General features: G+C 46.8%; 1 long non-coding RNA gene across 1 annotated transcript in view; it reads right to left on the reverse strand.

Annotated features, from left to right (window-relative positions):
- Nucleotides 1–11,678, reverse strand: part of LOC110141512 (uncharacterized) — a 66,804-nt gene extending 55,126 nt beyond the window's left edge. Inside the window, exon 1 of the long non-coding RNA XR_002315065.2 lies at nt 11,465–11,678. This is a non-coding gene — a long non-coding RNA (uncharacterized lncRNA). The remainder of the gene's footprint in view (nt 1–11,464) is intronic.
- Nucleotides 11,679–14,474: the final 2,796 nt, after the last annotated feature.

Raw genomic sequence — 14,474 nt, forward strand, 5'->3', positions numbered from 1 at the left:
TTGGTGCTAGTCTCTGCTGCTTTCCACCCCAAATGCCAAGACGGTCCCCTCCATGTCCCAGGCATCACTCTAGACTCCTCCCTCCCCTCCCTACACCCCTGCATCCAAGTCCGGTCTACTCCATCTCCCAAGTCTATGTCAGCTCTGTCTCCTCTCCATCCCAGTGCCTGCCAGCACCCTGCTTCCGGCCATCAGCACTTCTTGCCTGGATTAATACAATGGCTTCCTATTTTTCTTTCCTCTGGCATTCTCTACCCTCCAGCCAAAGCAATTGTCCCAAGACATAAATCTGACTCACTCTGCAAAAGCTCCACGTGAAACTCTCCAGTGGTTTGCCCTCCAAAGGCGCAGAAGTTCCTCGGTGACCTGACTTCTAATGAGCCATCCAGGGTCACCTCTTACCTTGTCGACTTCACACTCTTTAATGGGCTCTGGCCACACTGACAGCTCTCACGTCCTCCTCCATAGTCTCTCACCTCAGGGCCTTTACACCTGCTGCCCTTCCTACCTGTCTTCACCTGGCTTCCTCCCACCTTTGGGGGACCGGCTCATCATTTGCCTTGACTCCCTCCGCCCACCTCCTGTGCATGCATGCTAAGTCACTTGAGTTGTGTCTATTGACTCTTGGCAACCCCACGGACTGTGGTCCACCAGGCTCTTCTGTCTGAGGCATTCTCCAGGCAAGAATACCAGAACGGGTTGCCATGCCCTCCTCCAGGGGATCTTCCCAACCCAGGGAAGGAACTCGCACCTCCTGCATTGGCAGGTGGGTTCTTCACCACCAGCACCACCTGGGAAGCCCTCACCCACCCCCAGCAGGTGTGACAAGTGCTTCCCCGGCCTTGCGCGTACTGCCTCCTATGGTCCCTCCATGGTCCCACCAGCAGCATGGGAGCAGCACCTGGGAAGATGTTAGAAATGCCAGTTCCCAAGAGTTCCCCCTGCCTCCGACTTCCTGAAAAAGAAACTCTGGGCGGGACCCAGCGATCAGTGTTTCAACTAGTTCTCCAGTGGGTCTGATGCTCACTGATGTTTGAGAACCACTGCTCCACTGTGACTGAACACTTAGGGTTAGGGTTTGAAAGCCTTGAGGGGATTAGAAAAGCCATAGCGTCTTCACCAGCAGATACAGTAGCTGGCACATGATAGTCTTGGTAAATATATGTGGCTGGAAGAAAGGGAAGAAAGGGGGAAGCTAGAAGGAAGGACGGGAGGAAAGCAGGCAGGCAGCCACAAGCGGCCAACAGCACACTCGGTCTTCCTGACCCTCCAAGTGTTTCTAGACACAGCCGCCCCCATTTTCACATTTCCCTGGCTCTCCCCCAACGTGCTCTAAGTCTGGCCATAGAGATCATGCAGGACTTGGGCTCTGGGCACCTGTCACCACGAGTACAGAAGGGGCCGTAGGACTCACTTAGCTACCACTGGGCGCCACAGTTCTTGCATGCAGTGGGGTGCTTGCGAAGGCCCAAGGAGCTCTGAGTTTGCACAGATGGCCAGAGATGATGCTGCTTGTCAGCAGGAAGGGGCGGTGGCTCTGTTGCTCCCACCCCTAAGGGAGCATCAGACCATATCTTTTGACCACACCTTCCATCTGAGGCAGGATGAGGGGCTCTGAGGCGAGTCCCTTTTCGTTCTCAGTGGCACGCGCTGACCACGGTCCCTGACCGGTTGGTCCATGGAAACCCTGATGTCCTGTCTCTGGTCTCCACTCCCCAGGCCTGCTTCTGAGTCAACGGATCTCTAGCTGCCAGGCCTGAGCCATCACCAGCATGACCAAAGGGAGTGGGCAGAGGTCAGTAGGAAAACCCAAGAAGTGAGTCATTCATGGGAGGCAGTGTGGGGGATGTTCTCTGATGCAGAGGCTTCTGGAATGGATCTCTGACTGCCTGCTACCAGCGCCCCTCCCTCCCACGATGAGAAGGCAGTGAGGGGACAGGCTCAGGCCTGTGTTCCCAAAGAGAGGAGCTGGGAGGATGTGGGGAACATTGTCTGCTACCGAGTGTCAGCCAATGGGCCCTTCTGCAGAGGAAACTACAGCCATCTTCAGAATGGCAGATAAGACAGCCTGGTCCAGCCACAGCCACAGCCCTCCTCATGCCCGGAAAAGTGAGACCCTCACTGCAGAACTCCAGCTTGGGGGGGTGAGGGGGAGGGGAAGGGGTCCTTCAAAAGGAAGAGCCTCCCTCCCACTTTCCCAATAATCACTTTCACAATAATCTCACACTTGAAAAGCTCTCCACTGATTCCAAAGCCTATATCTCACCTAATCCTCGCCAATATCCCAGGAAGATAGAAGCTTTCAATACATCCTGTAGTAGATGAGAAAACCAGGGCTCAGAGATGAGGGCACTGGATGAGGAAGGAAAGGAGCAGAGAAGGGAATGTCTCTTCAGACGCACAGGCCAAGTCTCATCACCCTGCCCAAGTCCTTCATTCCATCAGACCAGGGCGACACTAATTAAACAAAGAAACAGTCAGAAAAGACTGTATGGAGAAGGCACTGATGGAGCTGGCCCAAGTAGAGAGAAGGCTCCAGAGGCTTTCTTAAGCATCAACAACCTTCTCAGCATGTGGGAAAGAGGTAGGAAGGGTCTGGATGCAGGACTGGCCTCTGGGCATTTTCTGCGTGGTTTCACGCTGCTCGCCCACCCAAAGGTTCATGGAGGGAAATGCATTCTCCTCTCTCTTCCCCCTGTCCACCTTTTCCCCAAACCCAGTCAGGCCACTGATCTCAGGGGAGCCCCTCTACAGGCTGGTCAGTAACTCAGGAGCTGTATCCTTCATTTGATAAGATGAGATGGGCCAAAGCAATTCCTTTCTCAAAAAGTCAGCATGAGAAAACTAAGAGATGGGGGCAGTTGGCTGTGGACATTAATTATGAGCTTGTGTAGAGGGGGCTGGGGAAGTTGTGATGGGTTATGTGTGGCTAGTGATGGAGTGGAGACTGGGAACCCAGGGGAGGGGAGAGACAGATCTGGGTAGAAGCAAAAAGAGATGGAGGGGTGTCTTGGGAAAGGCCACATGACTGTCCCACCACTGTCCTCACTCTGGGGAGAACCACGCTACCTGGAAACCCAGATTTCTCAGCCTTCCATGCTGCACTCCAACAGAATTTCCTTTACTAAGGCTACTGCGGGTGAGTCTAATCCCTATTTAAATTATTTATAATCAAAGAAAAGGAAACATTCACTTCTAAACCACCATTTTCAACATCTGTGAAAACCAAGAATCACAAATAATCAAGAACTTGAACCCAGGCTGCCCAGAGACACCCCAGGATCCCAGTTACAATCCTCACGGTGATAGCCTTTGATCTGAAGAGCTCAAGAAGACAAGACATACACTTCCATCTTTAAACACAAATCAGTCTATTTCTAAATACAACCCCGTGGAAAAACCTGGAAATCTCTTGGCATCTCATTAGCATTTCAAGGAAGGGTTACATGAAGCATTATCTATGAAAAAGTAAAAAGGCTTGATTTTATAAATGTGAGATGCTGAATATCCCCCCACCCCTGGCCATTTCTATTTGGGTCTTTCTTGAAATGTGCAAATAACAAAAGCCTAGCTGATGACCTGAGTCCCTGGGAACAACTGCTGAAGAACACAATATATTCGCCAAATTCAAAAGCAATTTTGTTTTAGCTTTCTTGCTTGGCCAGAGGAGTTGGCATGTGTAACTGTTGATTCAATTTGGCTCTCGTGTTAAAACATAAAACATGGAAAAATTAAACATATTTGTGAAATCTAAGCATACTTTTATCTATTAATATCCATATCCTAATTTTTTAAATTTAATTTTCAGTTAAAAATAACAGCTAACGTTTATTATGTGCTTATATGTGCAAGGAACTTTTAGCAAATAATCATCTTTAATCTTCACAGTAACCCTCTGGGACAAGTATATTATTACAGATACGAGAATAATTATTACAAGGGGACCTTGCAGGAGCTTGCCCAGGACGCACAGCCAGGAAGTGGCGACGCCAGGCCTGCACCTCGGAGGCCCAGGCTCTCTCAACCTTGCAGCCACCTCACCCCAGGGGAGGTTAGCTAAGGAAACAGATGATTGCTTGTTTGTTTGAGGTACAGACAGGGAAGATAATTCAGGAATTTGTAATTGCTCATCCCTGCTGGGGGATATTAGCTAGACATTAGCCATGACATGTGAATCATGACACTTGTTTCCGGCTGAGTTATTACCTATGCACAATGGCACTCACCAGCTTGCCCGCTTGCTTTAGAAAATACTGGAAAAAGACAGTCCTCGCTGCTTCCAGCTGCTCCCCACTGCCGATGACTCAACCAGAAATCCAGGGATCCCCCTCCGCATCCTGCACTGTTAGTGGGCGATCCCTGGCTCAGTCCTACATCTGTAGGGTGAGTTGCGGCCCTGACACAGTTTTTAGGGAGGCTGATGTATCACAGGCAACTATTCAGACACCTTGGGAAATCCTGACTGTGCCTCCTTGGGGCAAGAGCAGATGCTCAGCAACCCTCGACAGAATGCATCCTGAGGGTCCTCGGAGTCCCCGCGCCTTTGCTCTGGACAGGGGCCCAGGGCAGGAACTGGCCTCTGGGAGCCTTCTTTGTCCCCACTCTGGATGCTCTATGGGATGCCCAGGCCACGCATGCAGGGACTGCCTGGCCACTCCACTCCCAAGAGGGAACTGGACAGATTCCTAGTGAGATCCAGCAGGAAAAGACCTGCCCACGTGCTGCCCCTCCTGCTGGGCCAGTCACTGCCCGTCTTCCGTGCTTCAGCTTCCTTATCTGTCCAAAGGGCCGCCAGTGGCCTTGGGGACGAGGGGAGGGTTCAGCTGTGACTCAGAGACACTTACTCTCGGGAAGGGATCCAGGGGAAACCCAGGGCCCACCTCCTGACAGAACCTCCACCAATATTCCCATCTCATTTCTGGGGATATACAAAGCCTTCACTCTCATCAGACTTCCCCGACTGCTCAGCAGGTAAAGAATCTGCCTGCAATGCAGGAGACGCGGGTTCAGTTCCTGGGTCGGGAAGATCCCCTGGAGGAGAAACAGCAACCCACTCCAGTATTCCTGTTTGCAATTTGTAGTGAAAATTATCATTCTTGTGCTTTAAAATACAGGAGAGAAACCACTTTGCAACTACTCAAAAAAAAAACGTCTCAACTACCAGTAGCTCCCTCCCCACTCTGTGTGCTGCTCTGGACAGATTTCCTTACTCCCCAGACACCGCCTGGCACTTCCCTGCCCTCGCTCATTCTGCCGCCCCCTGTCTGCCCTTGAGGAGTCAGCCTGAAACCCTTGTGAAGCCCCCGCCTCTGGAAGCCTCTAGAGAATCCGTGCACTCCCCACAGGGAGTGGGGACCTCCTGTGTACTCCCCGCAGGGCACTGCATTACTCTGACTTGTATTGATATGTGACCCACTCAGTCATTCATCAGACACACCCTGAGGGCTGACTCTTTGCCCACGAGATGCTCAATGGAGGACCAGAGAAGACATGTGGTATCTAAGGTGGTTAGAGGGCACAGGTGAAAACATAACTGAAAAAGCTACCTGTATCCCCAAACTCTCTCCTTCCAGTTTATATTCTTGTTTATATTTCTAAGTTATCGATGTAGAGAATTTCATTCCTTTTAAAAGAAATTAATGCTGTTGCTCTTTCCATGGAATTCCTATCAAAATACACCACACAAATGTGGTACGAATGAGACTTTCGAGTGAAGTGTGATTGTTAATGGGCACGTGGAGGATTCCTTCTCTCTGCATCTGTGTTTCCTGGGCCCGTGCTCTCAACTGGCGCTCCAATGCACGAGAAAGGTACGAAGGGTTCCCTTGGGCAGAAAGGGGACAGAAAGAGGTTGGGATAACTTCTCATGTGTGAGTGCTGCCTGGCGTAAGGCAGTAATAATTTAAATAAAAGTACCACCACTCACTGGGCTTTCCAAGTTGCTCTGGTGGTAAAGAACCCTCCTGCCAATGCAGGAGCCATGAGAGACAGCGGTTCAGTCCCTGGGTTGAGAAGATCCTCTAGAGGAGGGCGCGGCAACCCACTCCAGTATTCTGCCTGCAGAATCCCATGGACAGTCCATGGGGTCACAGAGAGTCAGACACGACTTAAGCGACCGAGCACGCACACAGGCACACACACACATTGCGTGGGTTAAAAAATAAAAAGATGGATTTAATTCATTTATCTGGCTTTGCTGGTGGCCCGGTCAGTAAAAAATCCACCTGCAAGGCAGGAGACCGCCTATACAGGAGACCCAGGTTGAAAAACTGAGTCAGGAAGATGCCCTGGAGAAGGAAATGACAACCTATTCCAGTATTCTTGCTAGGAAATCCCGTGGACAGAGGAGGTCATAAGATTCAGACACAACTTAGAGACTAAATCGCCACCAATTCATTCATCTACCAATGAATCGCCTACCATATGAGTTCTGTATTTGGGAGTTTATTGGCCCTGAGGGGTCTTTGTATCTGAGGACATAGACTCTCCTGGTGCTCTGAAACTCAACTCCTAGAATCCCAACAGACACCTAACTAGGAGCAGGAAAAAGACAGTCCTTCTAACTGAGCACCTTTGTAGAATTTTTCCCACTTATAATGAAATATATTCAAGAATGACAAGACGTCAATAGATTCCTGTTTTCAGACATCTCTCCAAAAATCCAAACCCTGGGCCACATCTCCATGTCTATCTAAACAGGTAATTATACTTTGTGTATTAAAGTCTTCTATCTCTGACCTACCCAGTGCACAAAAAACAGTTTAACCTTTAGACCAAGTCATGTACACCATTTTACTCCTCGAAAGATAAATTTATGTTATTCTGTCAAATCAGTATCAACCTGACCTTTAAACACATCAGTGTTTCTTGGAAAAATATTATGGCTGGGATGCCGACCGAGGTAAACAATATTAGCTGCTCCTACCCAGCACCAAGCATGCTGCGCAGAGGCCTATCAGAATAAGGGGGCGGAAGGCAGCAGGGCCCAGAGCTCTTCTGACAAACTCCACAGGATATGAAGAACAATGCAAATGCACCAGAATTGGCAGATATATTTCTGTATTACTGTTCCAGAGACAGCAGCTAAGGTGAATCATTTCCCACCACCTACCACTCCAAATTATTTCAAATTCTGAAGGGACCCTATTTATTTCATTGGTAGCTAGCAATTTACTTAGCTGAAGATCATTATATTTATGTGTCTGTGAAATTCTCACAATAATTACACATTTGAGCTGTCTCCAATGTGCTATACGTAGTCTCATTAGTCATATCCTTGGAAGGATATTATCACATTTTGTAGCAACCTTCGCAATGTACATCTAAAGCGCCCAACTGGATGTGAACTTTGATTCTCGTGGTTTTCTTACATATCTGATTTATCAAACAGCAGGACAGCCTGCATTCACAAGCAAACGCTTACAGAACGCAAGGAAATTGTCTTAATTTCTCTTTTCTCTAGATCGCTTCAGCACGGCAGCCCTGGAAGATATTGTATTGGGCAGCAGGGAGAACAAAACTAGCTGAGATCTAAAATTACTTGAGGAGCTTACCAGAAAGTTCCATAATGGGAAATATTTATAAGCCAGTAAGCTTCTTTCCCAACCATAAAGTCATTGAAGGGTAAGGGGGAAGCAGTGGAAATTTCTGGCATTCTCAGGCAAGTGTCCCCAGGTTGAATTCTCAGGACAACTTTTGTGAGGCTGCTCAGTTTATCTAAAAGGTCTATTTTGTTGTTTTAAAGCCAGAGATTATTAGAGAGAACCGACCGCCTAGTGGTTTTGCCCATTTCTGCCTTCTGAGCGTTTATTTCAGAAGAATCCACTATTACTATAAACAGAATGATTCTCAGAACATCTCTAACCTTGATAGCAAATAACCATGATAGAAGAGCAATTCCCCTCTTGAGCAATGATTCTAAGAGAAGCTGGCAATTCATGCTCCAGAGAACACTGTCCCAGAGAACACTGTAGGACCACTGATGGGATGAGGAGGGGGGTGGGTTCTAGGACATGTGCCATGATTTACCAGGGCACATAAGTGTGTAGTCATCGCATTTACCATCTCACCACCCCCCAGGAGATGGTAAACCCCATGGGCATACAGATTGTATCTACATATGCTCCCCTTCACATCCTCAACACCTAGGACAGTGCCTAGCACACAGTAGGGGCTTGATAAATATTTATTAGAAATTAAGACATAACTGAGGGCATTAATCTGTATCAGCTATATGCCTTTTACCTTCTGATGGGTAGTATGACTATCTGATATTCAAATGGAATGAGGCTGAGAAGTCATGTGACTTTCTCACGTGTCTGAAGCCAGAGTCTCCAGACCATTATGCTCCATCACATTCCATTTATTAAACAGTGAATTAATGAGCACCTACTACATGCTAGGAACTACGCTAGGAACAAGTCACACAGAGCTTCTGGTCTAATGGGAAAACAGACCTTAGCCAGAGCTCCCAAGAAAGGAGATTCCCAAAGTAGAAAAATAGTCAGCCAATGAGTACACAGTAAAGCTAAGAGAATGTGCTGCCTGCTACTCCTGCTGTGTGGCGGTGTAGCCAGAGCTTGGCGGCCTAGGAGGTGACTTTGAGGGACAACTGAAATGCTTTATTTCTCGGTTGTGATGCTGGTTTCACGACTATACATTTTCATGACTATAAGTACACATCACCAAAGTGTACACTTAAAAGGAGTGAATTTTACTTAATGTAAGCTGTTGCTGTTGTTCAGTCACTAAGTTGTGCCTGACTCTTTGAGACCCCACGGGCTGCAGTAAGTCAGACTTCCCCATCCTCCACTATCTCCTAGAGTTTGCTCAAACCCATGTCCATTGAGTCAGTGATGCCATCCAACAATCTCATCCTCTGTCATCCCCTTCTCCTCCTGCCTTCAATCTTTCCCAGCATCAGGGTCTTTTCCAGTGAGTCAGCTCTTTGCATCAGGTGGCCAAGGTATGGGAGTTTCAGCTTCAGCACTGGTCCTCCCAATGAATATTCAGGATTGACTTCCTTAGGATTGACTGGTTTGATCTTGCAGTCCAAGGGACTTTCAAGAGTCTTCTCCAGCACCACAGTTCAAAAGCACCAGTTCTTCAGCGCTCAGCCTCCTTTATTGGTCCAGCTCTCACATCCATACGCGACTCCTGGAAAAACCACAGTTTTGACTATATGGACCTTTGCCAGCAAAATGATGTCTCTTCTTTTATTACACTGTCTATGTTTGTCATAGCTCTTCTTCCAAGGAGCAAATGTCTTTTAATTTCATGGGTGCAGTCACTGTTCATGGTGATTTTGGAGTTCAAGAAAATAAAATCTGCCAGTGTTTCCATTTTTTCCCCCATCTATTTGCCATGAAATGATGGGACTGGATGCCATGATCTCAGTTTTTTGAATGTTGAGTTTCAAGCCAGTCTTTTTACTCTCCTCTTTCACTTTTATCAAGAGACTCTTTAGTTCCTCTTTTCTTTCTGCCAATATAGTGATATCATCTGCATATCTGAGGTTGTTGATATTTCTCCCAGCAATCTTGATTCTAGCTGGTGATTCATCCATCCCAGCATTTCTCATGATGTATTCTGCATATAAGTTAAGGAAGCAGGGTGACAATATACAGCCTTGACATACTCCTTTCACAAATTTAAACCAATCCATTGTTCCATGTCTGGTTCTAAGTGTTGCTTCTTGATCTGCATATACGTTTCTCAAAAGGCAGGTAAGGTGGTCTGGTATTCCCACCTCTTTAAGAATTTTCCACAGTTTTTTGTAATAATGTAAGTTATACCTGAATAACTAACTTTAAAAACTAAAGCAACTTTGGAGGCTGAAAACAACAGTCATTTGTTATCCTCTTGGATACTTTGGACTGGGAATCTGGGCTGACATAGCAGAGTGCTTATCCTGGGGTCTTAGCTGGGAAGAGCCATAGGGTGGACGTATCCAAACAGTTGAGGGCTGAGTCACCAGGAGCCCCTGCTCTCACGTGTCAGATGGCTGGACTCTGTGCTGGATTGACTGGAAGGATGTCACCTGAAGCACCTCCATTCAGGCAGTGCTGTGAACACTAAGAATATAGCAGTTAACGTAATAGACAAATATCTTTGTCCTTTTGGAGTTGACAGATGGAAGGCAAACCGTAAATAATGAACATTATAAAGTAAACCGATGGTATGTTGGAGCTAATATGTGCATGGAATGAAGAGATGGAGAAGAGACTATCCGGTGTGAAAGGCACCTCCTCCAGTCCTGATATCTTGCTCTAACAGTGCTGTACAATGATACCAAGTTGCAGCTTTAATTGCATTTCCCTGGTTACTAGAGCACTGAGCATCTCCAGATGTGTGGCAGACTGCTAGCTGGTCACCAAACGCAGCTCCTCTTTTCCTGGGTCCAGTTGGATTACACTTCCCAGCCTCCCACGCAGCTGGCTGCAACCTCAGAGTTCCAACCAAAGGTGAGCAGTAGTGTCCTCACCAGGTGGCTCAGTGGTCGCCTGCCAAGCAGGACACACGGGTTCCATCCCTGGGTCAGGAAGATCCCCTGGAGGAAGAAACGGCAACCCTCTCCAGTATTCTTGCCCGAGAATTCCCATGGACAGTCCTCGAGGTCACAAAGAGGCAGACACGACTGAGCGAATAAACAAGTGTCCTCACCATTTCCAAGACCGACCCATAAAAACCTCTTTTCTTCTTCCAGCAGCCCAGTTCCAAGAGCAGCTTTGCCAGTTCCACCATGAAAATGGCAGGGCTTCCAGTAGCTGGGCTCCAGGCTGCTGTGACAGCGCCCCACCCTGCCCCCACCTACGTAAATGCGCCTCATTTACAAGAGCAAGAAAGAAACCTCTGTCGTGGGGCTTCGGCCTGACAGCACAAGCCCATCCCAACTAAGACGCTTAAATGCTCCTAGGGTTTGTCTTCTGAGCATCGGCTGTTCAGACCCTCTGCCAGACTTAGGGTGGGCTTATTTCTCCTTTCTTATTTATCTGTAGTGAAAGAAAGTGAAAGTGAAGTCGCTCAGTCGTGTCCGACTCTTTGCGACCCCGTGGACTACAGTCCAGCCCACCAGGCTCCTCCGTCCATGGGATTCTCCAGGCAAGAATACTGGAGTGGGTTACCATTTCCTTCTCCAGGGGATCTTCCCGACCCAGGGATCAAACCCCGGTCTCCCTCATTGGAGGCAGACGCTTTAACCTCTGAGCCACCAGGGAAGCCTGTTTTTTATCTGTAGGAATCCTTAATAGCCTTGCTACTCAAAATGTGGTCTGTGGACCAGCACCATATGCTTCACCTGGGACCTTGTTAAAAATGCGGGCTCTCCAGCGCCCCCGTACCTGCTCAAACAAGCCACCTTTTCAAAAGATCCGGTGATTCCTGTGCACAGTCAACCTTCGTCACCAGCAAAGCCCCATTAACAATTCCCGGGAAGTAAAAACAGAATGTGGATAATAAATCTAACCTTTGTTTTTTTCCTTTGTGCTCAGTCTGCTGTTACTTGTTCACAGGGGGTCGTAGGCAGAAGCCTCACTCACCAGGTCAGACCACAGTTCCTGGTGCAAAATGGCCACAGAGACACCTCAGCCTGTGGGCTATACCGGAAGACTACACTCAAGATTCAAGATGGCGGCAGCAGGCCGTGCGCAGAGAGGCTGAGCCTGGCACTGGATCTGGAGCGTGAGCAGTGCATTTGCCCCGCCCCTTGATAACCCCGCCCCTCCCTTCCCCCAATTAGATCCCTGCACAGCAGCCACGCCCACTGGCTGGTGTGGGCGTGGCTGAAGAGCACATGAAGAACATGTGCTCACTTCTCCCCATCCTGTGATCAAAGAATGAGGCTTTCCTTTGTTGCTGACGCAAAGGAAAGTGTTTCTCACTCTCATTCTATCGGCTCAGATGATGCAGAGCAGAAGGACCTTTGCTGGGGATTGACTCAGAATGTTGGTAACCAGCTGAGCAGCACTACTTCACATATTCTGCAGTAACTGTTGTTCTGTGGTTGCTAAGTCATGTCCAACTCTTTGTGACCCCGTAGAGTGTAGCCCGCCAGGTTCCTCTGTCCACGAGACTTTCCGGGCAAGAATACTGGAGTGGGTTTCCATTCCCTTCTCCAGGGGATCGTCCCTAACCAAGAATTGAACCCACATATCCTGCATTGGCAGGTGAATTCTTCACTACTGAGCCACCTGGGAAGCCTCTGCAGTAATTCTTCCATCTTTTATATGCATTGGATTCATTTTCTTCCAGCCTGCTGCTATCTTTCCATTTTTTGGCTCTATTCTCTCATATACTTTTTTTTTTTTTTGATGTTTCACATTGTAGTATTTACCAAATTTTAGTTTATGGCTTTATCTTTTAAGAAATTCTCTGAGATTACACAGACATTATGCTGTATTTTCTTCTAGAAGTTTTGAAGTTTCTTTTCACATTTTGTCCTTCCACCTGAATTTTGTTGGTCTGTAGTGTGCTGTTAGGCTCTCCTTTTATTTTTTCAAATGGATAATAATTACCCCAGAGCCATTCATTGACTCATCCATCTAGTCCGTACGAGATTGTAATGCTACCCAACCATAGATCACATATCAAGTTTCTATACATGGGTTTATGCCTCTGGTCTCCCTACTCAAATTCTTCTGTCGTATAACCTGTTGTTTTCTTAGGTAACCATATATTGCAACATATTTTGTCCCCATAATGAGGTTTTTCAGTAACTATCGAATAGTCTGCCATCCTTCATTTCATTAGGCTGTGAGATTTTTTTCAGTTTTGCTCTGTTGTAAATAACGCTGGAGTGAATATCCTTCACACCATCTTTGCTCAAACACATATTGATTTAAGATAAATTCTTTGAGTGAAATTAGCAAGTAGGCATACTTTTAAGGCACTGAATAGATTTTGCTAAATTGCCCTCCAGAAAAATTGTACCTATTTATATTTCCACCTGTTTCCTGCCACCTTCCTAACATTTTAATTCATCAGCATTTAAATCTCTGCCAATTTCTTGGGCAAAAATGAGGACATACCACTGTAATTCATGTGCCTTTTATGACAGATTAATGATGAACATTTTTATGTTTATTGGCCTTTGTATTTGTTTATTTTAACATATATGTGTGAAACCATCCTGTTCTGAGCCTATCTATGTGTAAGTGCATGTGTCTTTTTCTTATTTACAGATAAAGCTCTTTATATATGAAAAATGACAACTCTTGCTTATGTAGATTGCAAATTCCTTTGTAATTTATATTTTACTTTTGCTTGTGGCAGTTTCCTAATATGCAGAAGCTTTAAATGTTAACATGATCAAGTCTAGCAATGTTTTCCTTTAATATTATACTGAGAGGAAAAATAAAGATTCTATCCCAAACCATTCCTTGATGTATTCTTTCGGTTCTTTTAGATCTCGTTTTTCACATTTGATTGTTCCATTCACTTGCTAGTTACGTTCAGTCTGCATGTGGCAACTGTGTCTCTCCTGCCTTCTTTAGCCTGCGGAAGTCTCCCTGTGTGCTGTGCTGTGCTTAGTCTCTCGGTCGTGGCTGACTCTTTGCGACCCCACGGGCTGTAGCCCGCCAGGCTCCTCTATCCATGGGATTCTCCAGGCAAGAATACTGGAGTGGGTTACCATTTCCTTCTCCATGGGATCTTCCTGACCCAGGGATCAAACCCGTGTCTCCTGAACCTCCTGCATTGCAGGTGGATTCTTTACCCACTGAGCCCTAGGTACCTTCCCTCCTACCAGTTTCATGATGGTGATGTTTCATGGTATGTTATTCTTCCATGAATGCCATCTCCTACTGTAGCAGCAAGCCTGGTGCGGGCAGCATCCCTGTCTCTCCTCCACCTTTGTGTCCCCAGCATCATCAGAATGTCAGGCTCCTGCTTCCACTCATGTGCTATCCCTCTAGCTTTGTTTGAGACATACGATAATTTCCACTTATTCCTATCAGCCCTTATATCTATTCAGCTTAACTAATGTACATATGTGTGTATATAGTGTTATACTTATAGAGTTGTATCCTATCCAGCCTTTTTATGAGTCTGCAGCCAGTTGAGGATCTGCCTTGGCTCATTTGACTGTGTCATTCTCTCCTCAACTTAAAACTCACCATTCAAAAAACTAAGATCGTGGCATCCAGTCCAATCACTTAATGGCAAATAGATGGGGAAACAATGGAAACAGTGAGAGACTTTATTTTCTTGGGCTCTAAAATCACTGCAGATGGTGGCTGCGGCCATGAAATTAAAACATGCTTGCTCCTTGGAAGAAAAGCTATGACCAACCTAGATAGCACATTAAAAAGCAGAGACATTACCTTGCCAACAAAGGTCCATATAGTAAAAGCTATGGTTTTTTCAGTAGTCATGTATGGATGTGAGAGTTGGACTATAAAGAAAGTTGAGCACCAAAGAACTGGTGCTTTTGAACTGTGGTGTTGGAGAAGACTTCTGAGAGTCCCTTGGACTGCAAG

Source organism: Odocoileus virginianus, chromosome 7, assembly GCF_023699985.2.
Source record: "Odocoileus virginianus isolate 20LAN1187 ecotype Illinois chromosome 7, Ovbor_1.2, whole genome shotgun sequence".
Lineage (NCBI taxonomy): Eukaryota > Metazoa > Chordata > Mammalia > Artiodactyla > Cervidae > Odocoileus > Odocoileus virginianus.